The sequence below is a fragment of the Petaurus breviceps genome, unplaced genomic scaffold (genome assembly GCF_028583685.1).
Source record: "Petaurus breviceps papuanus isolate PSGF00001 unplaced genomic scaffold, PetGlider_PUasm1.0 224, whole genome shotgun sequence".
In the NCBI taxonomy this organism is placed as follows: domain Eukaryota; kingdom Metazoa; phylum Chordata; class Mammalia; order Diprotodontia; family Petauridae; genus Petaurus; species Petaurus breviceps.
In genome coordinates, this window is record NW_027185887.1 from 9,001,609 (window position 1) to 9,024,302 (window position 22,694).

Genomic DNA, 22,694 nt, shown 5'->3' on the forward strand with positions numbered 1-22,694 from the left:
TTCGCAAGGCAAAAGAGCTCGGGTTACAACCAAGGATCACCTACCCAGTGAAACTGAACATATTCTTCCCAGCAAGGACATGGTCATTCAACAATATAACAGATTTCCAGACCTTCCTGATGAAAAAGCCAGAGCTCAAAGGAAAATTCAACCTCCAATTATGAGACACAAGAGAGATATAGAAGGAAAACACACCCACCCACCCCTTGTTATTTAATAAGAGCAAACTGTTTATAGACAAGTAGAGGGTATGAGTATAAATTACACAAAATGATGATTTAAAAAAACCTTATTAAGGGCTACAAAGGGACTGCAATGGAAGAAGAGGAATGAATGAAGTGGAAAAGAGTAAATTGTGCTACACAAAGAGGCATAAAAACAATATAGCAGAGGGAAAGAAGGGAGGGAGATGAGTATTATATGAGCTTTTCCCTCATTGGTTCTGGTGCAAGGAGAGAATAACACAACCAGTTAAGCACAGGACTCTATGGAGAAGAGATACAAAACATATCATAATAGAGGGAAAGAGGGGAGGGAGAGGAGCTTTGCATGAGATTTGTTGCTGTCACTCTTGCTTCAAAGAAGAAATAACATACTACATTAAGTATAAAAATATCCTAAAGGCAGTAGGAGGGGGAAAGGGCTATGTGGGTGGTTAGAAGGGAGGGAAGAAGTAAGGGGAAGGGGAGGAAAAGGGAGGGGGGCTGATAAGACGGGAATACTGAGGGAGGCACTGGTCAAAAGGAAAACTATTAAGGAGGGGAAGGGAGGAGAGAAAAAATGTAAGCATAAACAGGGGAGGAAAGAAGATGGAGGGAAAGAGACAGTAATCAAAACTGTGAACATGAATGCAATGAACTCTCCCATAAAACAGAGGCGGATAGCAGAATGGATTAAAAACCATAATCCTACAATATGCTGTTTACAAGAAACACATCTGAAACAGAGGGATACACACAAAATATATCATGCTTCAGCTAAAGTAAAAAATGCAGGGGTGGGGCGGCCAGGTAGCACAGTGATTAAGAGAACTGGCTCCAGTGTCAGGATGACCTGGAGATCGAATCCCGGGCTCAGACACTTAGCACCCACCCAGAAATAACTGGCCGTGTAACCTTGAGCAAGTTACTTAACCCCAATTGCTTAGAGGCGGCCAGGTGGCTCAGTGAGTAAGAGCACTGGCTCCAGTGTTGGAATGACCTGGAGATCGAATCCCGGGCTCAGACACTCAGCACCACACCCAGAAATAACTGGCCGTGTAACCTTGAGCAAGTTACTTAATCTCGATTGCTTAAAAAAAAAATGCAGGGGTAGCAATCCTCATCTCAGATAAAGCAAAAGCAAAAATTAATCTAATTAAAAGAGATAAGGAAGAAAACTATATCCTACTAAAAGGCACCATCAAGAATGAAGCAATATCATTACTTAACATATTTGCACCAACTGGTATAGCATCCAAATTCCTAGAGGAGAAGGTAAGGGAATTAGAGGAAGAAATGGATAGCAAGACTATACTAGTGGGGGACCTTAATCTCCCCCTTTCTGAACTTGATAAATACAACCTCAAAATAAACAAGAAAGAAGGAGGTGAATAGAATTTTAGAAAGGGTAGGTATGATAGATCTCTGGAGAAAACTGAATGGGGATAAAAAGGAATATACCTTCTCTTCAGTGGTACATGGCACATACACAAAAATCAACCATGTACTAGGACATAAAAACCTCACAATTCAGTGCAGAAAGCAGATATATTAAATGCATCATTCTCAGATCATGATGCAATAAAAATCATATTCAATAAAGGGCCATGGAAAGACAGACTAAAAACTAATTGGAAACTAAACCATTTAATCCTAAAGAATGAGTGGGTCAAACAAGAAATTATAGAAACAATCAGTAACTTCATTCAAGAGAATGACAATAATGAAACAACATACCAAAATTTGTGGGATGCAGTTCTTAGGGGAAGTTTTATATCCCTGAGTGCATACATGATTAAATTAGAGAAAAGGGAGGTAAATGAATTGGGCATGCAATTGAAAAAGCTAGAAAAAGAACAAATTGAAAGACCCCAATTAAATACTAAATTAGAAATACTGAAAACCAAAGGAGAGATTAATAAAATTGAAATTAAGGAATTAAAAAATAAAGCTAAGAGCTGGTTTTATGAAAAAAAACAACAAAATTGATAGACTCTTAGTATGATACAAAAAAAAGAAGAAAACCAAATTATGAGTATCAAAAATGAAAAGGGTGAACCTACCACCAATGAAGAGGAAATTAAAACAATAATTAGGAATTACTTTGCCCAAGTGAATGCACATAAATTTGACAATCTTGGTGAAATGGATAAATATTTACAAAAATATAAATTGCCCAGATTAACTAAAGAGGAAATAAATTACTTAAATAACCCCATCTCAGAAAAAGAAATCAAACAAGTCATCAGCGAACTCCCTAGGAAAAAAAATCTCCAGGGACAGATGGATTTACTAGTGAATTCTATCAAACATTTAAAGAATAATTGATTCCAAAAATCTACAAACTATTTGGGAAAATTAGTGAAGGAGGGCTACCAAATTCTTTTAATGACACAAATGTGGTACTGATACCTAAATCAGGAAGAGATAAAACAGAGAAAGAAAATTATAGACCAATTTCCCTCATGAATATAGATGCAAAAATTTTAAATAAAATATTAGCTAAAAAACTACAGCAACTTATAACAAGAATAATACACTTTGATCTGGTAGGATTTATTCCAGGAATGCAAGGATGGTTTAATATTAGGAAAACCATCAGTATAATTGATCATATCAACAATAAAACTAGCAGAAACCACATGATTATCTCAATAGATGCAGAAAAGGCTTTTGACAAAATACAACATCCATTTGCATTAAAAACACTAGAAAGTATAGGGATAAATGGAGCCTTTCTTAAAATAATAGGTAGCATCTATTTAAAGCCATCAGCAAGTATTACACATAATGGGGATAAGCTAGAAACATTTCCAATAAGATCAGGGGTGAAACAAGGATGTCCATTATCACCCATCTTATTCAATCTGGTACTAGAAATGTTGGCAGTAGCAATTAGAGAAGAAAAATAAATCAAAGGAATCAAATTAGGCAAAGAAGAGACCAAGCTATCACTCTTTGTAGATGATATGATGATATACTTAGAGAATCCTAGAGAATCAAGTAAAAAACTACCTGAGACAACAAATAAATTTGGCAAAGTTGCAGGATATAAAATAAACCCACATAAATCCTCAGCATTCCTGTATACTTCTAATGAAGTTCAACAGCAAGAGATAGAAAGAGAAATCCCATTTAGAGTTACTGTAGACATTATAAAATATTTGGGAATCTACCTGCCAAAACAAACCCAGGACCTATATGATCACAACTACAAAACACTTTTCACACAAATAAAGTCGGATCTACCTAATTAGAAAGACATCAATTGCTCATGGCTGGGTCAAGCTAATATAATAAAAATGACAATTTTACCTAAATTAAATTATATATTTAATGCCATACGAATCAATTTACCAAAAAACTACTTTATAGAGCTAGAAAAAATAGTAACAAAATTCATTTGGAAGAACAAAAGGTCCAGAATATCAAGGGGAATTAATGAAAACAAATGCTAGGGATGGTGGACTAGCTATACCATATTTTAATCTGTACTATAAAGCAGCAGTCCTCAAAACTACTTGTTACTGGCTGAGGAACAGAGTAGTGGATCAATTGAATGGATAGGGTACAAGAGACTCAGCAGTCCATGACTATAGGAATCTACTGTTTGATAAACCCAAAGACCCCAGCTTTTGGGATAAGAACTCACTATTTGACAAAAACTGCTGGGAAAACTAGAATATAGTATGGCAGAAACTGGGCACAGACCATTATCTAACACCATATACCACAATCAAGTCTAAATGGGTGTGTGATCTAGGTATAAAGTTTGATACTGTAAGGAATCTGGGAAGGCAGGGAATAGTTTACCTGTCAGATCTGTGGAGAGGGGAAGACTTTATGACCAAACAAGAATTAAAGAGCATTATAAAATGCAAAATGGATAATTTTGATTACATTAAATTGAAAGACTTCTGTACAAACAAAGCCAATGTAACCAGGATTAGGAAGGAAGTGGAAAATTGGGAAGAAGTTTTACAATCTATGTATCTGATAAAGGACTCATTTCTAAAATATACAGAGAATTGAGTCAAATCTATAAGAATACAAGTCATTCCCCAATTGATAAATGGTCAAAGGCTATGAACCGGCAGTTTTCAGAGGAAGAAATTAAAGATATCTATAAGCATATGAAAAAATGATCTAAATCACTACTGATCAGAGAAATGCAAATCAAAACAACTCTGAGGTACCACATCTCACCAGTCAGATTGGCTAAGATGACAAAACAGGAAAATGACAAATGCTGGAGAGGATGTGGACAAATTGTAATACTGATGCATTGCTGATGGAGTTGTGAACTGATCCAACCATTCTGTAGAGCAATATGGAATTATGCCCAAAAGGCTATAAATAATTTCATACCCTTTGACCCAGGGTTGTATCCCAAAGAGATCATAGAAGTGGGAGGAAGACCCATATGTACAAAAATATTTATAGCAGCTCTTTTTGTGGTGGCAAAGAATTGGAAATTAAGGGGGTGCCCATCAATTGGGAAATGGCTGAACAAGTTGTAGTATATGCATGTAATGGAATACTATTGTGCTATGAGAAACAAGGAGCAGATGGACTTCATATTTACTTGGAGAGGCTTATACGAACTGATGCTGAGTGAGAAAAGTAGAGCCAGGAGAAATTTATACACAATTACAGACACAGCATATGTATAACAGCCAACTTTGATAGACTGGACTCTTCTCAGCAATTCAGGGTTATAAGTCAACCCCAAAAGTCTCATGATGGAGAGAGATGTCTACATCCAGAGAAAGAACTGAGCTTGAATCCAGATTGAAGCAAACTACCTGCTCTTTTTTTTTCTTATTTGGTTTTGTTTTCTCTTTCCCTCTGTTCATTCAATCTGATACAATCCTTCTTTATAACCTGACTAATGTGTAATGTGAAAGTATTTGCAGATACTATACTTGATTGTATGCCACCACGTGGGAGGGAGGGGGGATAGGGAGAGAAAATTTGAAACTCAAGGAATTGTGGAAATGAATCTTGTAAATTAAAAGTAAACAAATTAATAAAGACCAAAAAATTGAAAAAAAAGAAAACATGATTTGTGACTCCCTACAGAATGAGAACTACAACTCAAATGACCTCTCAAATATTTCCCACAAAACACCTTAATGAACTAGCAATCTAGGAGAAAACTGGCTTTACTCCCATATCTACAGTTCTCATCACAACTGCATCAAGATAAGGGACAAGTTCAAGTAAAACACTCAAAGGAGCATATTTAACTCTTTAAAATTCAAAACACAACCTACATACAAGGCAACATTAAGAATCAGGGAAAACAATCAAAGTCACTAGGCTATAGAACCATCAGCAAAAGAAAACATATACAGCATTTAAGAATCTTAACATAACTGAGGCTTCCAAGAGTTAATTGTTAATTTCATTTAGGTTCATTTCCTCACTTAATTTCCTCTCTGGCTCAATCTTCCTAATAATTTACATTGTCCTTCATTCAGCCTGGACACATATTCATATGCTGACATTTAGAATTCCCTTCTCCTCTTACCTTTCCAAATCCAAGGACAGCATTAAAACATTTGCACTCATTTGCCAAAGTACCTCCAGGCCCCAGCAAACCTCAAAGGCTACTTAAGAACTTCATATGACACTATTCCACTTTATTATTCCATTATTCCACATTATTCCACATGGTAGTTTCTTTGCAAATAATACAGAGAACAAATGCTTCATGCCATGTGAAAAACAACATTCCCAAGAGCATTAATAGATGATACCACAGTATCTTCAGGGTCACAAACTATTTACTACTAATTCCAGGCCAACTTTAAGGAAAGTGAAGAAAAGTCAAAGCAATAAGGATGATATCATTTAAACCGCCATAATCTCATGGCCTCACAGCGCTTAAAATGAATGCTTTCCATTGTTCCAGGCAGATAGAATTTGGGACTGTCCATCTGAAAGATCAGATTACAGGTTACTGTTTCATATCCTGCAGGATAATTAGACTCAAAAGGATGGGTTATAAATATATCCAAATCACCATTGATTGAAGGTCTCTTGCTTTGCTACATAATCTTTTGAGCCACAAAATATTAGTACTGAGTATCCCATGTGAATAAATAAATAAATAAAGGAAGATATGGTCTATTAAATTAGAAGCAATTACATATTCATAGAGCTTATTTGAGAGGGTAGAAGAGAAAGAATAACAGATAACCAAGGTGACTAAGTGGAAAGTTCCTCAGTAGAAAGTTTGAGCAAAAAGATGAGTGTTAACATTCCTAATTCATTCACTTAAGAGATATTTTATGATTGCTTATACTCTCCCATGCAAGGCACTGGATTAGGTACATCTTTTGTTGATGACGTCTGTAGTAAACCAAACCTCTTGAGTGAAAAGAAGAATACATCGTATCACACACTCAACAAGACAGACTTTTCATTTAGTCTTTAGCATCCCACAAGATTGTGTTGAGTGAACAGAAATTACAAGGGGAAAGAGTCACTTTTCCAGAGCCACAAGCCATTCTGTTGCCTTAAATGAATACCAATAAACAGTTCTAACTACAGTCAAGTAAATAGCTTCTGTCCTAGTCTGGCTTCTACAACTCTTACACTTCTCCTGAAATTAATTAGAATCTAGTCTGTATGACAATGGTCCCAATTCTTAGGGATCGTCATAGGATGGTACCCCACCAAATGAAAACAAAAATCCCTACATATTTAGACCTAAGGTTATTAAAGTCCCTAATATAATTAAATCAGAGTAACCATGGGGAAAGCACTAAATTTATTTCATTCAGTTCAGACAATAATATTGCTTTTGCAACCCAGAAAAATTATTTCTCCCTAGGGTTGCTGTGGCTAAGTCATTAAAAGTAATGGCTCTGAAGACTTATTTATTACTGATTTTTTTAAGCGCTGAAAAGCAGTGAACAATTGTTATTAAACTAATTAGCCTTTCAAGGAGAAGTGATAGGTAGTGACAATACCGTGATGCCTCAAGGGAGACATAAGTGGTATACTTTGCCTACTCATCATCCCCTCTTATCTGGTAGAATCTACTACAGTTTCCTTTCTTTGTTCACTTCAGCAAGGCTATCTTCTTTTTTTTTTCTTTTCTCTCTTCCATTTTAACTAACCATAATACAAAAATGAAGTAGTATTGCTTTTGTTGTTAATAATAATATATAACTTTTACAAGACACTTTAAGGTTTTCCAAGTTCATTTGATCTTCGCAACAACCAACTCCCAAGATGTACGTTCCATAAGTATTATTTGCAACATTTTACAGAGGAAGAAAAGGAGACAAGGTGCCCATCTCCAAGGCACTTGAACCATTAGTATCAAGCATTTCTTCTTTACTCCTAAAGACATAAAAAGCCCAATCTATTAGGAGCTGGTGCAAAAGGTTTATCAGAACCCGCCTGTCAAAGCCTTCTTGGAAGTTCCTCTGACCCACAGAGTTTACAGTGGCACACACAAAAGCCTAGGGAAGCAGAAATTATATCCTTTTAATCCTTTGTCATAAGTAAACATATGTTTATTGAATTTATATACCAGGAGCATTTTATACCAATTTTAAGCTTGAATCACTTGAGTGAGTGATCTCAGCTAGTACAGGCCCAGGAGCAGTAACCTATGGTGATACTTGCTAGTAAATTCTGAGTCAAAATTCAAATCTCTCACCCTCTCTCCTCTAAGTCCATGAGTGTATCCCTTACACCACACTCAATTGCTCAGTGTTTAAAATATTTGTTCCATTTGCTAAATGTGTTTGTACTGCAAGGTTTTACTAATTAAAAACTGGAAGAATGTAACATTTTACAATTCTACATAAAATAGCCTATATCAAATTAGGCCATTATGAACATCTGATTTTAGTTCTTGTGTGTCAGAGGAGGAAAAGCTTTATTCCTCACTCCTAAATTAGAGATATGTAGACAAAACAGTTTTTAAAAGAGTAATGGTACAACATAAAAAGGTGGTAGATTTCAAGAGTAATTTGTTACTAAATAGCTGTTTTTATTGCCAAGGGAATCAGACTAGTTACAATTTAGTCTTTTCCCCTACAGGGTATCTGATACAATAAAACATTCAGCTCAGAAAAGATCTTGTGAATTTCAGATGATAAGACAAATGGAAACCATTTCATAGCAAAATTGTCAACATATTACTGAATTTGGGGGGATTGGAAGAGACCTCATTGGCTAACTAGTTGAACCTATATCCTAAAAAAGAAAATCCAGTATAATATCCAGACAAGTAGTCTTCCAGCCTGTGTGAAAACCTACAATGAGAGGGAACCTACTACCTCTTAAAGGCAGTTCATTCCATTTTTTAGATAATTCTGTTGGGATGGATCCCCCCCAAGAAATCAAGCCCAAATTTACCAGTCTGCAACTTTGTTGTGCTGTTCATCTCCTCTAAAGCCTAACAAGAATAGGTCCAAAGTGTTTTCTACCAGATAGCCTTTCCAATACTTCAAGGTAGTTATCATTTTCCCCCATAAATCTTTTCTTTTTCAGTCTTAATATTCTCAGTTCCTTCGATCTTCCTTTTAAGACATGGGCTCACAACAGACTCAATATTTCCTACCTTAGGTATCTTTGCATTTAGAACAGAGTTCCCAAACTTATATGGCCTACTGCCCCCTTCTTAAAAAAAAAAAAAAAAAGATTACTCAGGACCCCCACCCACCCAGAAATCTACTATCTTTAACCCTTTAATAGCTTTTTTTTTAAAATTTGCCTCATTTAAAAAAAATAAAATATTTTAAAATGACATCTTCAGTTTAATAACATTGCAAATTTGTGGATTTTTTCCTGCATGAAATTTTGATGATGTAATATTGCATCATGTAGCCATATAGTATCATATTGTAAACAAGCCATTAGACTACACATATTCCTGCTAATGCATTCTGGGCTTCCCAACAGGATTGCCTGTCAATACTTGCTTGTTAAGACCTGTTGACAGACTTGACCACTGACAGGTTAAAACTTGCATTTTGTGTGTTTATTTTGGAAAATAATTTAATCACTATGACTTTAAACTCTTACACAACTGATGAAACATGTACAAATGGTTTTTCAAAATTCTCTTCTTTCCTTATGCTTCCACCTCTCCCCAACTTATATTTATTCAATGCTCCCCCCCAGTTGCACCCAAGGCTATTACCACCCCCTCCCAATCATTCCAGCACCCCCAAGGGGCAGTACTAACCATTCTGTGAAACTCTGAAGAGTAAAATTATTCATTTTATTTGTATGGAGGAGGACAATACAAAACCTTTATTCACATACTCTCCAGAGGGCTACATAAAAAATAAAAGGTAAATATTGAGAAAGAAAACTTTGAAAACACAAAGGACAGAACATTCATAAGCAGAGAAGGCAAGGAATATAGTCTGCTCACAAAATTAGATAAGTAATATACATTGATTCTAAAGCACTCATACTCTGTTACCCTGCCAACACACTTTGAGGTGTCTCAGAACTGAGTAACAAAGTGAAAAACAGTTGCTTTTGAATACTATTTGCAAAGATTTTATTCTACTAATGACCCCAAATTTTCTCATTAAAAGGGATGTTCACTTAAAAGGATTATACAATATATACAAAGATCATATGAAGTAGAACTGAGAACAGACTGGACCTATACTCTAAAGATCTTTAGCTATCACCTAGCTACATACTATTCATGTCTCTGGGAAGACAAATCCAAAGGAGTGTTAAACCATCATTTGTGTTTTTTTTAAAGCCTACAACCCTGGAACTGTCATTGCAAAAATGGAAGTAAGTGCTTTTTCCATGAAACTCAATTGAGTTTAGGAATTAAAAGACCTCACTTTCACTGTAAGTTCTACTACTCATTACCTCTATGCCCTTCAGTAAGTCATTTAACTTCTCAAGACTCACAGGTTTCTCATTCTATAAAAGATGAGATAACCTATCTTATATATCTGAGATGGTTGTTGTGAGGATCAGAGGAAATAAAGTACAAAAAAGTATTTAGAGCTACAAAGTGCTACCACTATTACCAAAAGTCTTCAGTTCCCCAAAGTCAGTGTCTTCAATGCAGGAAGAAAGTAGCTGAAATGCCTAAGATGACAACCTACCCATAACAACATCTATTCACACAAAATTATTCATTTTCACTCCTATGCACATAACAGCTGTGAGGCAGAGAGGAGGAAATGGGAGGAAAAAAGGGGACAATGGGACACAGTAACAGTGAAACTATATATGCTACCAGCACCAGCACTCTTGTCTCCTACATTTTAAAAACACTACCCTAAGTGTACAGAATTAAAAGTCAAAAAAAAAAAAAAAGAGCAAAGACTAGCTGCTTGTCAACAAAGCCAAACAGATGAAATGACATTTTTCCCTAGAAATCTTTCCTCAGACCCAAGCTCTCTTTCAAAAGCTACTGAGTCATCAAATAGTTCACTTAATGTGTCTGAGCTTTAGTCAGCTCACCTTTCCCATATAGATAATACCTTGCCAGAAGGCAAGAGCCTGAACTACATGACTCGGAGGTTCCATCCAATTCTAAGACTTAAGAGTAAGTGCTTTTGTGCTACAAGACTGAAACCTCTTTTGTAGAAAAGCAATGTCATTTAAAATCCAGAACTAAAATCAGAGGACATCACAGGGCAAAGGAAACTGGACAGTGTTGGATTTAAGGTCATCTCCACCTTACTATTAAGGTCCTTAAAATACAAAAAAGTCTGGTGATTAAAAAAAAAAGCTTGATTACAAAGTCAAACTTTTTATGAGAACCCTTTCTGTTTAAGAAACAATCTCTTCATTACATTATAAGGGGCTTCTGACACTCAAAAGGAGGAAACCAGCAACCTCTACAATCTTAACAAAGCCATCTTACAAAGTTTTCTCCAAACTTCAAGTTCCAGGAGACAGAACTAGATTAAAAGTGGGGCTTCTTTAGGAAAGAAGTTCTTAATTATCCATACTGGTATAGCATGATGAAGTCAAAAGAATGCTAGATTTCAGACAAACATACACAGTAACAGCAACATTGTGAGATGATCAACTTCCCAGCAATGCAATGATCTAAGACAATTCCAAAAGACTGATGATGGAAAATGCTATCCACATCCAGAGAAAGAACCATGGAATCTGAATGCAGATCAAAACATACTATTCTCTTTTTTGTTGTTGTTGTTTTTTCTCATGGTTTTTCCCGTTTTGTTCTGATTCTTGGTTCACAACATGGCTAATGTGGAAATGTTTAATATGATTGTACATGTACAGCGTATATCAGATTGCATGCTGGCTTCGGGAGGGAATGGAGGGGAGCAATTTTAGAACTCAAAATCTTATAAAAGTGAATGATGAAAACTCAACATACATTAATTAATTTTTTAAAAAAAGAATTCTGGATTTGGAATCAAATCCTGATCCGGCCACTTGGTGACTCTGAACAAATTACCTAAACTTTCTGTGCCTCAGCTTTCTCATCTGTAAAATAAATTGAGTATGGAGGGGAACAGGGGAAGCACTTTGAACCAAATGCCTTTAGGTTCCTTCCAGTTCTGAATTTATTAATCTATGATCCTGCTAAGAAAATAGAATAAGCTGCCTTACAAAATAATGAGCTCTCTAGTAATTAAAATATTTAAACAGAGGTTATATTGACCATTTTTCAGAAATGTTAGAAGACTTATGTATCATATATGGCATTAAAGTATATGACTTCTAAAATCCCTTCCAACTCAAAAGATTTTATGATTTTGTCTAAGCAGTTCATACTTCTAGGACTATTAGGTGTCATACATAACCTTCACCTCCTCTTCTTATCTCAAAATTTCTACTTGCGGGTGAAACACTGTTTACTAATCTCTCTGTAACAAACAAATGGTGGTGGTAGTGAAATTTAAAAAGCTATCAAACCTCTTCCTTCTATTTCAAAATTCTATGAATACAAATGGCCCTAATAACTTATAATAACACACAAAAACCACAATTGCCAGTTTCTGAGTTCATACGTCTCCACCCCTACCCACCATCACTGGACACAAATGTTCTTTGTTCTCCAAATCAGATCTACTGAGAAGTACATGACCTAGAGAGATTCTACATCCTGGACAGATGAATGATGTATGGAATTAACATGTGGTGAGATATAAATGAAGGAGATTTGTCTCATATGCACATTTCAAGTTCTAAATCAGATAAGAAGGCAATGTTAGAACACAGACCATTCATAACCTGGTGACTACCTGGATGTGTAAATTAAGGAACTTTAGGCAAAAGACTGGTGAATACAAGTCAAGTGTCAGTAACTCCCCTAGCCTGCAAATTTTACCAACCAGGTACAAGAATTACCTATAATTATCCATTAAATAACTTGAATGTGCAACAGAAGCACAAATTACCACCTACCATTACCATGACTCCCAAGAGTGTATCTTAGTGTTTCATAGTGAATGCAAGTAACATGGCATGGTAGAAAGAACACTGAGCTAGACAGAGATCTAGCTCAGGTTCTGTCACCACAGTATAATGGAGGGTGGGGCAACCAAGGTTTTTCTCAGGGTGTGGAATTTAGAGGTCCAAGAGAGAATTTATACCTCTTGAACACCGAAGAAACAAATTAACTTGTCAACTCTTTTAACGAGAAAAATTAGTAAGAGGTTTCCAGTTAGCAAGTGCTTCTTTCCCCTCTGTACATCCAAACTCTTCACCCTCTCCAAACCTCCTCCCTAAACCATGAAGGTCTCTCTCTCTCTCTCTCTCTCTCTCTCTCTCTCTCTCTATCTGTCTCTGTCTCTCTCTCCTACCTTAAAACGAAAATATCTTACGCTGATTTTAAGGTGCTATTCCTGCTATTTGCCAAAGGTGCATTTTGTGAAAGTATGAAAAAAGGGTCTAATTGCCATTAGATATTAGAACTAAATGTGTGACCGTGTATGTAGTCCCAGTTCTCCCTTCTATAAAATGAAGAGATTGGACCCAATTCTAGCATTCTATGATTCACTCTACCCAATCAAAATGCAAACACATACTGGTCTAGGAAGTGCCACATCTAAAGTGAAATAAAGATGAAAAGGCAAATGCTTGCTCTTTCTTCTCTTTGGAATTGCAATACTTTTCCAGGAGCCTAATGTCTCTTTTTCCATTTAAATGGAAAAGGCACAAGGTGAGATGCTGCAGGCATCAATGACAGCACTCCCACCTAGTGGCTTTCATTTTCAAAACAATTAAGATGTCTTTGGAGAGTTCAGAAGAGGGAAATGGAGAGCCCTTTCCCTCAATTTATATGCCTCACATAACTCAGTCAGATCCACATTTCTTTAACTGATGGCTAGGCACCTCCTAGGCAAAGTCTTGCAAGCACAGACAGCATGAGGTATGAAGAGACTTTACCACACCTTATCAGCTGAGTTAAAAGCAAAAATCTGGTTTAAATAAGCTTCTCAATCTGCTTAAGTAATGGCATACAATAGGCCTGCACAACCTGCATCCTGCAGGCCACTTATGGCCCACTAAAGGATTTTGGGCAGCCCGAAAACATCCTCTACATTTTTCATGGACTGCCTAAAATCCTTTGGAGTGCCTGTGGGCTGTAAGCAGCCCACAGGCTGCAGGTTGTGCATGGTGTACACAATTAACTTCGTTTTTTAACGAAATTGTATCCTTTCAGTATCTTCACCTTTGTTTTATAATCTTTTTAACATGAAAGGAGATGAACAGGATAATTTAGAGCCAGACTATGTAAAAACCTAGAAGACTTATAAGGCCATCCTTTTTAACTATGACATTCTCACTCTTAAATGCAGAGCATGCATTTCTTCAAAAATGATTAAATTAAAACTTAACAGAACTAAATTCCCCAAATAGTAGAATGGTTTGCCATTTCTTTCTCCAGATCTTTTTAAAGCTGAGGAGACTGAGGCAAATGGGGCCAAGTGATTTGCCCGGGGTCACAAAGCTAGTATCTCAAGCTAGACTTGAACTCAGGAAGATGAGTCTTCCTGCCTCCAGGATCAGCACTCTACCCCCTTAGCCACCTACCTGCCCTAGAAACAGAGGACAGAAAATGTACCTTAAAAACTCTAATACAAAATAAAGCATACTAAGTGCAGGAGAGGTATATAAAAAGTTACTCAAATATTTCCAACTTAGGGGTCAGGGAGAATGAGGAAATTGTGGAGGAGGTGTTATTTAAACTGGATTTTAAAGGAGAGGTATGATTTCAAAAGCTAGGAGCTACACAGGGAATGGGGAAGAAGGCAAAATCAGGCTTAAGGAGTAGTGTGAACAAATCCAAGGAGGCAGAAAAATGTATAGAGACTGAATATAGTCTACAGCATCTACAGCATAAATTGTAAGAATAGCTAACATTTATATCACACTTATTATGTGTCAAACACTTTACAATTATTATTTCATTTGATCCTAACAACCCTAGGAGGTAGGTGCTATTATTATCCCCATTTTACAGATGAGGAAACTGAGGTAACCAGAAGTTAAGTCACTTGCCCAGGATCACACAGCTAATAAACGTCTGAGGTAGGATTTAGGGCTTCCTGACTCCAAACCCTGCACTCTAATCCACTATACCACCTAGCTTTCCCTAAGAAGAGAGTAGAATGTGAAGACTGAAAGGAAGGCATAAAAAGAGACTATGGACAACCTTATATACCAAAGCTGAAAGTTTATGTTTTATTTGGTAAGAAAATATGGAGCCACTGGAAGGTTCTGAACAAAAGAATGGCACAATCATGTCTTTATATCTCTCTCAGTAGATAGTATTCACTCCTGTCTCAAGTTATTTGATATTCATGTATCTCTGTATATTCCCCAGTAGACAACAAGCTGTTTAGTTTTTAGGGTTGTGTAGTGCCAATGCAAAATTCACAGCACTTACCATCACTATAAATATTCCTGCATGGTGCTCAATCACAAAATATAACAGACTCTCCATACAGAAAGACAGAAGCAAAAACATTTATTCAGACATCAGAAAACCAAATCCCAAACCAGTAAGCTGATTCTATCATAGTAGCAAAGAAGTTAACAAGCCATAACAGCACAGATAGTCACAGCTTTCTTTAACCTTCCCACAAATCAACACAAGCTTAGCTGTTGCATCAGGTGGCAAACATCAACTTTTACTCACAAGCCTGTTTGCCTCCTTGGGAAACCTGCTCTGCTCCCAACCATCTAGCTGGTTCTGACTCCCAGTGCCCTATGGGCTCTGCTCCACCCTTCAGCAAACTCCTCCCACCACAGGCTCCATGTGACTATATTTAGCCTATTAAGGGGCAGAGTATATTTTCAAAGAAGGAAAGATCTTCAAATTCCCTTGGGCTTATTAAGGGACAGGGAAGATCATCAAATTACCATTACCATTACAGGTTGTTTCCAAAGGCTTTAACATGCCTTCAATATAGAAGGTGCTTATTAAGTATTTGCTAATAACTAATTATTGGCAATTTTTTTTAAATTGAAGATTAGTCTGACAGTGGTGTGGAAGCTGGAAGAAGAAAGGGAAAAGAATGAAAAGCAAGAAAACCAGTTAAAAAGCTACAGCAATAGTTCAAGTAAAAGATAGTAAGAGTCTGCACTATTGTAAGTGGGAGAGGGAACAGAAAGAGGGGAATGTGTGTGTGTGTCTGTGCGTGTGTGCCTCTGTGTGTGTGTGCAGCAGCAAGTACCCTAGCATACCCAGGATGGCTGCTAGCATAGGTTCTTAGATCTGCTTTTCTAAAGGAAAGCAACTCGAAATGGGTTAACAATCTTACTTTAATCAATCAAACATAATATCATGTCCCTAGTTCAGGGGGGAAAGTCAGCACCCTGAACTTCAGAGAATACAAACAGAAGTTACAACAGAAAATAATACAATTCAGCAGACAGGGCTTCCTGTCTGACTATTACATTTATACCTAGTTAGTTACCAGAGAGGGAAGCACCAACATCTGGGTTTTCAAAGCTGGAGGGCTCAATGGCTGCCCAGAGTCTCATCTGTCCAAATCACACAACTATTACCAAAGTGAGCCCCAAAGCAAAACCTCACATCAGGGTATATATAGCCTTCTCCTGGGTCAGGAAATGTCACAACCCTCTTGACCCACTACCCAATCACAAAGTAACAAGGTGTGGGCATTCCTGAAAAGCAAGCCTCCCTCCACAGGCTCCATGTGACCACAGCCTATTAGCGGGCAGAGTATATTTTCAGATCAGGGAAGGAAGGGGCCAGGAAGATCTTCAGATTCCCATTACAATAAATGCATGTAAGGAGTGGCTAGGTGGCACAGTGAAAAGAGTACTGGCCCTGGAGTCAGAAGGACCTGAGTTAAAATCAGGCCTCAGGCACTTATCACAAAAACCAGCCATGTGACCTAAGGAAGTCACTTAACTCCAATTGACCTCCAAAAAGCAAAAAAATAAAATTAAAATTAAAATAATATATGTATGTATGTGTATATATATATAAAATATATCATACTGCTGACGTAGAATTGATGAAGCTTGGCAATTGACTGGATATGAGGAATGAATGACAAGGAAAAAGACAAAGATTAATCAAAGTTTTGAGTACAAGTGAATTATCAGAAATAGAAAAGTCACAAGGAGGGAAAGGTTAAGTATTTTCCATTTTGTATTGCTGAATTTAAGGCACTAGTGAGAAATCCCAGTGGAGCTATACAGTTAGGAAGTTATATATATATATAAGGAGCTCAAGGACAAAACCAGAATTGTAGTTATAAATTCGGAAGCCATCTCATTGAAGTGATCATTGAAGCCTTTGGAGTGAATAAAATAGCTTAAAGGAGTTTAGAAAGAGAGGGCTAAGAAAAGAACCTTTGGAAACCCTTACTCTAAGGGGTCAGGGAGGATGAGGAGCCAAAGAAAGTGACACAGGAGAGGGACCTGTACACTAAGTTATATTTGAGAAATTTAAAAATTCTGATATCACTAAAGAAAAAGGAAGAGAGAGTAGCCAGACAAAAGTAACTAAGTGACCAAAAGATGATTTCAATCCTTTGTGATAGCTGGAATTTCTTCACTGTGGGCACTCCCTCCATAAATACTAATCACAGCAACTTTATAAGTTAATAAATGTTTTTCAAGAGTTGATAAGGCCCAAAATTCATCAACCCTGTGACCAAGTTGGGGATAAACCTCTCCAACTCAGTCTTGAGATTCCCTTTGCTGACCAATACACAGTACTCTACATTGCCAGGAACACATTCAAGACATTTCAACTTGATAGGATCTACAAAAGTATGTAATTCACTGGCATAGTCTTCAAATAATCTTTATCTCATGATAGCACTGAGGTGCCCCAGAATAGGGTTCTTTCAAAAAGATAAAAACATAAGAATATATCTCCGTTCCCTCCCTTTACCAAATTCCTTCTCCTTCAAAGATTCACAAATAAAAAAACAAAACCAATTACTGCTTATGAATGACAATGTTCATGCTACCAAAAAAAAAGTTTTGTTAATTTCTACATAAATCCTCTCTGTAATCAAGCCCACTAAGTTATACTATGGGTTAATTCATGTCTTTCCCAATAAGTACATTCACTAAAAGCAGATATAACAAAGGTCACAAACCAATGTGACAATCTGATAAAAGAGTTCCATTGCTTTTGTTTTTTATAATCAGTATTGGTAATGGGACTGACATTCCTAAGTCATTCTGGGACCAACTAGTCCCACTAATATTCCCGTCATCTAAATGGAATGCAAATAAAACAAGAGTAAAACAGCTGGGGTACCCAAAGTAAATTATTATAATTGCTTGTTATAAATTACAATATATTAACTAATTAGCACCCTCTGGTGTTTAATTAATATATGGCTCAAGATTTTTATCAAGCAGATGAGCTCTACTATTCTCACAATGCTACTCTTCTTGGGAGAGAAGTCATTTGATAAGGACTTAACACTGGATTAATATGTCATTGTAAATCTGCACAAAAGTCTTTGACCAAGGAGTCCTGAAGTTTATTTCAACACAAATATTTTTAAGGAAAAAATTAAATTAATTACATCATTATCAAAAGCTTAATTCTCTCCCATAGCAGTGAATTATTATTAATTTATTTTATTGTAACAAGGGTAAACAGTATCTTAATAGGATCCTGAAATTAATGCTGATTAAATTAAGCAATCATTTCCTTGACAAAGATGAGTTTTGGCCTCTGTTGCCTACTCTAGTGTTCTTCAGATCGGCACCACCACTGAACAAATCTAGACAGATTTCTTGCCTGGGATTCTGGACTGTGTAGGATCATCTTAACGCTGTTTGTTTTGAGTCTCCAGATGCTGAAGAAAACTGCTAAGTAATTTAAAATAACTATTCTCGCAATAAAATTCCCTTCTAATTATATTTAATATCATGTTTATTAAATGAAAAGAAAAAAACACCTAAATGATTAAAGTCAAACAATCATGCCCATAGTTTGGAGTTTATGAGTGGGGGAAGGATGCCTGGTATTTTTCATAAATCCAACTTTTCATCATTGAAAAATGGTAACTGAATCACAGTGGTTGTGACAATCCCTAGTGACATCTAAAATGAAGAATCAAAAATATTAAATGGTCATGCTCCTGCCTTAAGTGGATGAGTACCAATGTTCTCAGCATTACTCATGACTGGATAGTCATGCCAAAGAGAATGTAAGCTCCTTGAGGCAGAGAAATCCTTCTCATTTCTGTATTTTTATTTACAGCACCTAGCATAATACTTGATACCTAGTAAGTAACAAAAAAGGAAAAAAAAACTTTATTGAATTAAATAGAATAGGGCAAGTAAGGTGGCCCAATCCTAGCTAGCCAATAAAAAATGAACCATTAGGGTAATTTTACATTTCAAATAGTCACAGTTTCAAATAGTCATCAGTTTTCTATGAAGAGTACTTAGTATCAAAGTTTATAGAAACTGTTCTACTTTGAGATGCAAATACATCTAGCTAAAGTAAACTGCATCAAAGATTCAAAGAGTAAGGTTTATGAAGGAACAGGGAAAGAAAAGAAATGGGTACAGGTATGTGTCTTTTCATAGGAAAGCTGCCTTTATGAAGCATATGCAATTATGCTACAAATTTATCATTGTTTGGAGAACCTCAATCCCCAAACAGCTAACTCCCAATTATCTATTACATCAGAGGGAAGACACAGACTGAAAAACTGAAATACAGACATTGGTCCACCCCATCGTCCCCAAATCCACTGCTCCACCCCTGGGAGAATGATAAAGAACAAAGAAATGGCAAAAGCTAAGGATTATGAAATGAGGTTCAGATAATCAATCACCCCATGACAAATGGATATGACTTTATTATTATCATCAAATCAGAATCAAGATTATATATCTTGAATATATATATATATGTTATCAAGAATATAAAATTGTCCCAAACATGATGTTCCTTACATCCACCACAAAATTATTCTAACACTACATTTACAAAATCCAAAAACTTCCAAGGCACAGAATACTCTTCCCACTCCTACTCTGCCCTCGGAGAACAAAGAAGGTCAATCTGACAAATTTTGAGTAGAAAGGCACAGCACCAAAAAAAGCTAAATTGTAGCTATGTAAAGTAGCACAGACTTTGAGTGGTTTGTTGGGACATTTCAGATGAATGTAATATTCTCAATACTCCCTCCATCAGGCTAATTACAAAACTCTTCCACCCACCTACTGAAAAACAAGGTTTTCTCTTGATCTGTTTCTAAATTATCTAAGTCTTGATTTTCCATGTTTCTGTGGAGAGTTTGTTTTAGGTAAGGTTTTTGGTTTTTAAATTATTTTGTTTGGTGAGGGGGGAAAGGATGAAGAATTTCTAGATTTAAGAAATCCATTATGTAGTTTCTCCTGGGGAAGGAAACCCAAGTAGAATTTCTCTCATTTCATAGGTATGTATTGAGTAGGTATCTATGAAAACACTGGGTTGAGAAAAGATCACACAGAAGAAAAAAATAACAGCAATCCCTGCTCTACCAATAGCTTATAATCTACTCAGGAAGATGTAATGTACATAAATAACTCCAAGTAAAGCGCCGGCCCCGGAGTCAGGAGGACCTGAGTTCAGTTCCGGCCTCACACACTTAACAGCCACACAAAAAAACTAGCCGTGTAACCTTGGGCCAGTTACTTAACCCCAACTGGCCTTTAAAAGGAAAAAAAAAAAAAAAAAAAAAAAAACTCTAATAAATGTGAAATGTCAATTTGGCAAGTGAGAAGGAGGGAAAGGATTCTGAAAAAGACTAATCTGCATCAGGTGAACCACAGCTGGGGTCTTTACTAAAATGGTTGTTCTGAGAAGGGAGTCATGAACGCGAAAAAGCACACTATGGAGCAGAGGTTTCTCAGGCAGACAGTATGGCTGGGGATGAGAAAGAGAATTCTGGAAAGGGTCCAGGCATGAGTGAGGTAAAGAATGGCTATGGTCCCTCTTAAAGGTAGTGTTAAGTTGTTGGTAAGTGAATTCTCTGTCACTGAATGCATCTAGGCAAAGGCTAGAGAGCTAGAAATAGTGACATACCACCAAAAGAATTTATACACTGAGGGGGCATTATACTAGATGATATGATCTAAACTAAGGTTCCTTTCAACTGTAATATTATATGCTGATTTGTATTTCAAAAGGATTCTTATTTGGCAAAAAAAAGATTACTAGGATAAGGGGAGAGTTATTTTTTTAGAGAAGAGATTCTTTAGTGAAAGTGATGAGGGATGGCTCCCAATAGGTTCAGCAGGAAATCTGATCTTATCCTAAGACCAGAAAACCTGCATTTCAGTTTGGAAAGAATTCAGCCCAGGCTAACTTGGAGTCAGAGTTGTAAAAGTTTATTTTACGCCTTACAGAGGGCAAGGGTCCTTTAGCAGACCTGTAACGTCAAAGGGGTAGAATTAAGATTTTTACAGGGTAATCCATAGTAGACCCCCGTGCCAATTATGCTAACTAGGTGATTAAGGGTGGGGAGTTAAGGTGGGGCCAGTGTTTAAAGGAACATGAATTTTTAATGTAACTGCGAAGACGTATTGCCCATGATTCACTGGGAAAAAGCCCAAGGTGGGGCTACCTGGAGGTGTGGTTTTAGGCTTGAATTGTCACTAAGTCGGCTAGCGGTCAAGGGCTGATGGAGAAGTGCCCAGTCTGCCACCCATCTGTGTCATGTTTGACAAGATTAATGTCTGGGAACCAAGGCTAACCGGAGACTCAGTGGATAATAGGCCGTTAACCCAGAGAGAGGGTCCTGAAGGATTCATTGAGGTAGCCAAGGAGTCAACATAGAGATAGGGTACGGAAGGATTCATGGGGGCAGCAGGACACTATACAAAGGGGAGATAATAGTAGCCTAAGCTGGAATGTTTATAGATACTTTTGTGAAAGATTCATAGGAATAGTTTGTTATTGTTCCAAGCTGAGATAGTTGTTGCTAGGCAGAGTTATTGCTCTGAAGCTGGGGGGAGGGGGAGGAGGATAATGTGATTTTACAAACTGGTTTTACAGACTGATGCTACAAAGTGGTATTACAAATTGATATTACAAACATAGATCCCAAGCACCCCATCAAAAGCACACCTTAAAATTTGTTTACAGACCAAAAGACCAAGTAGGGATGTAAAGTGAAAAGTTTTCAATTTTCAAAGGGTAGTTTATCTAATCTGTAGAGCTCATACAAGGCATATGTGTATCTGAAGAGAGGTTTGAAAATTATGCCTGTCTGTCTCTAATGGAAGCTTCAAGTTTCTTTTAAAAATATTGATGTCTTTTGTTTTTATATCACTTTCATTCCTAAATATATTCCTGCTTCCTCTATCCTATGATATATCTGTCGTAATAAAGGATAAAAAGGTGGGGGGGGGGCGGCGGTAGGGGTGGGAAAGCAGTTCAGCAAAACTAATCAAATCATCAACCACATCTGACAAAACATGCAATGTCCTACCATTGTAGTCTACAGAGAAGGGAAAGAGTTTTCTAATCTCTTCTCCAAAGCCAAGTTTGGTCATAACATATGATTACAGACCATTCAATTTCATTTTTTTCCCCTCATTTCACTTGGGTAGTAATCACAGGAGGCAGTATTTGAGCACAAATCCTTTGACCTCACAGTCAGTGCCCTTTCCAATATACCATTCTTCATTAGTACATGAAAATTTTCCCATTCATCTCTACTTTCTTCATATTCATTGCTACTTAAAAGAATACAATATGACTCTATTACATTCATATATTACAATTTAATTAGGCACTCCCCAGTCAATGGGCATCTACTTTGGTTTAAGGGGCAGCAGGGTGGCACAGTAGATAGAGTGCCAGGCCAGGGGTCAGGAAAACCTGAGTTCAAATCCAGTCTCATATGCACACAGTTGTGTGACCCTGGCTGGGCAAGTCACTTAACTCTGTTTGCCTCAGTTTCCTCTTCTGTAAAATGAGTAAGAGAAGGAAATCGCAAAGCACACCAGTATCTTCAATGAGAAAACCCCAAATGGGGTCATGAAGAGTTGGAC

General features: G+C 36.8%; 1 protein-coding gene across 5 annotated transcripts in view; it reads right to left on the minus strand.

The window, feature by feature from the left end:
- Positions 1-22,694, minus strand: part of SLC66A2 (solute carrier family 66 member 2) — a 182,128-nt gene that overhangs the window by 60,263 nt on the left and 99,171 nt on the right. The window lies entirely within an intron of this gene.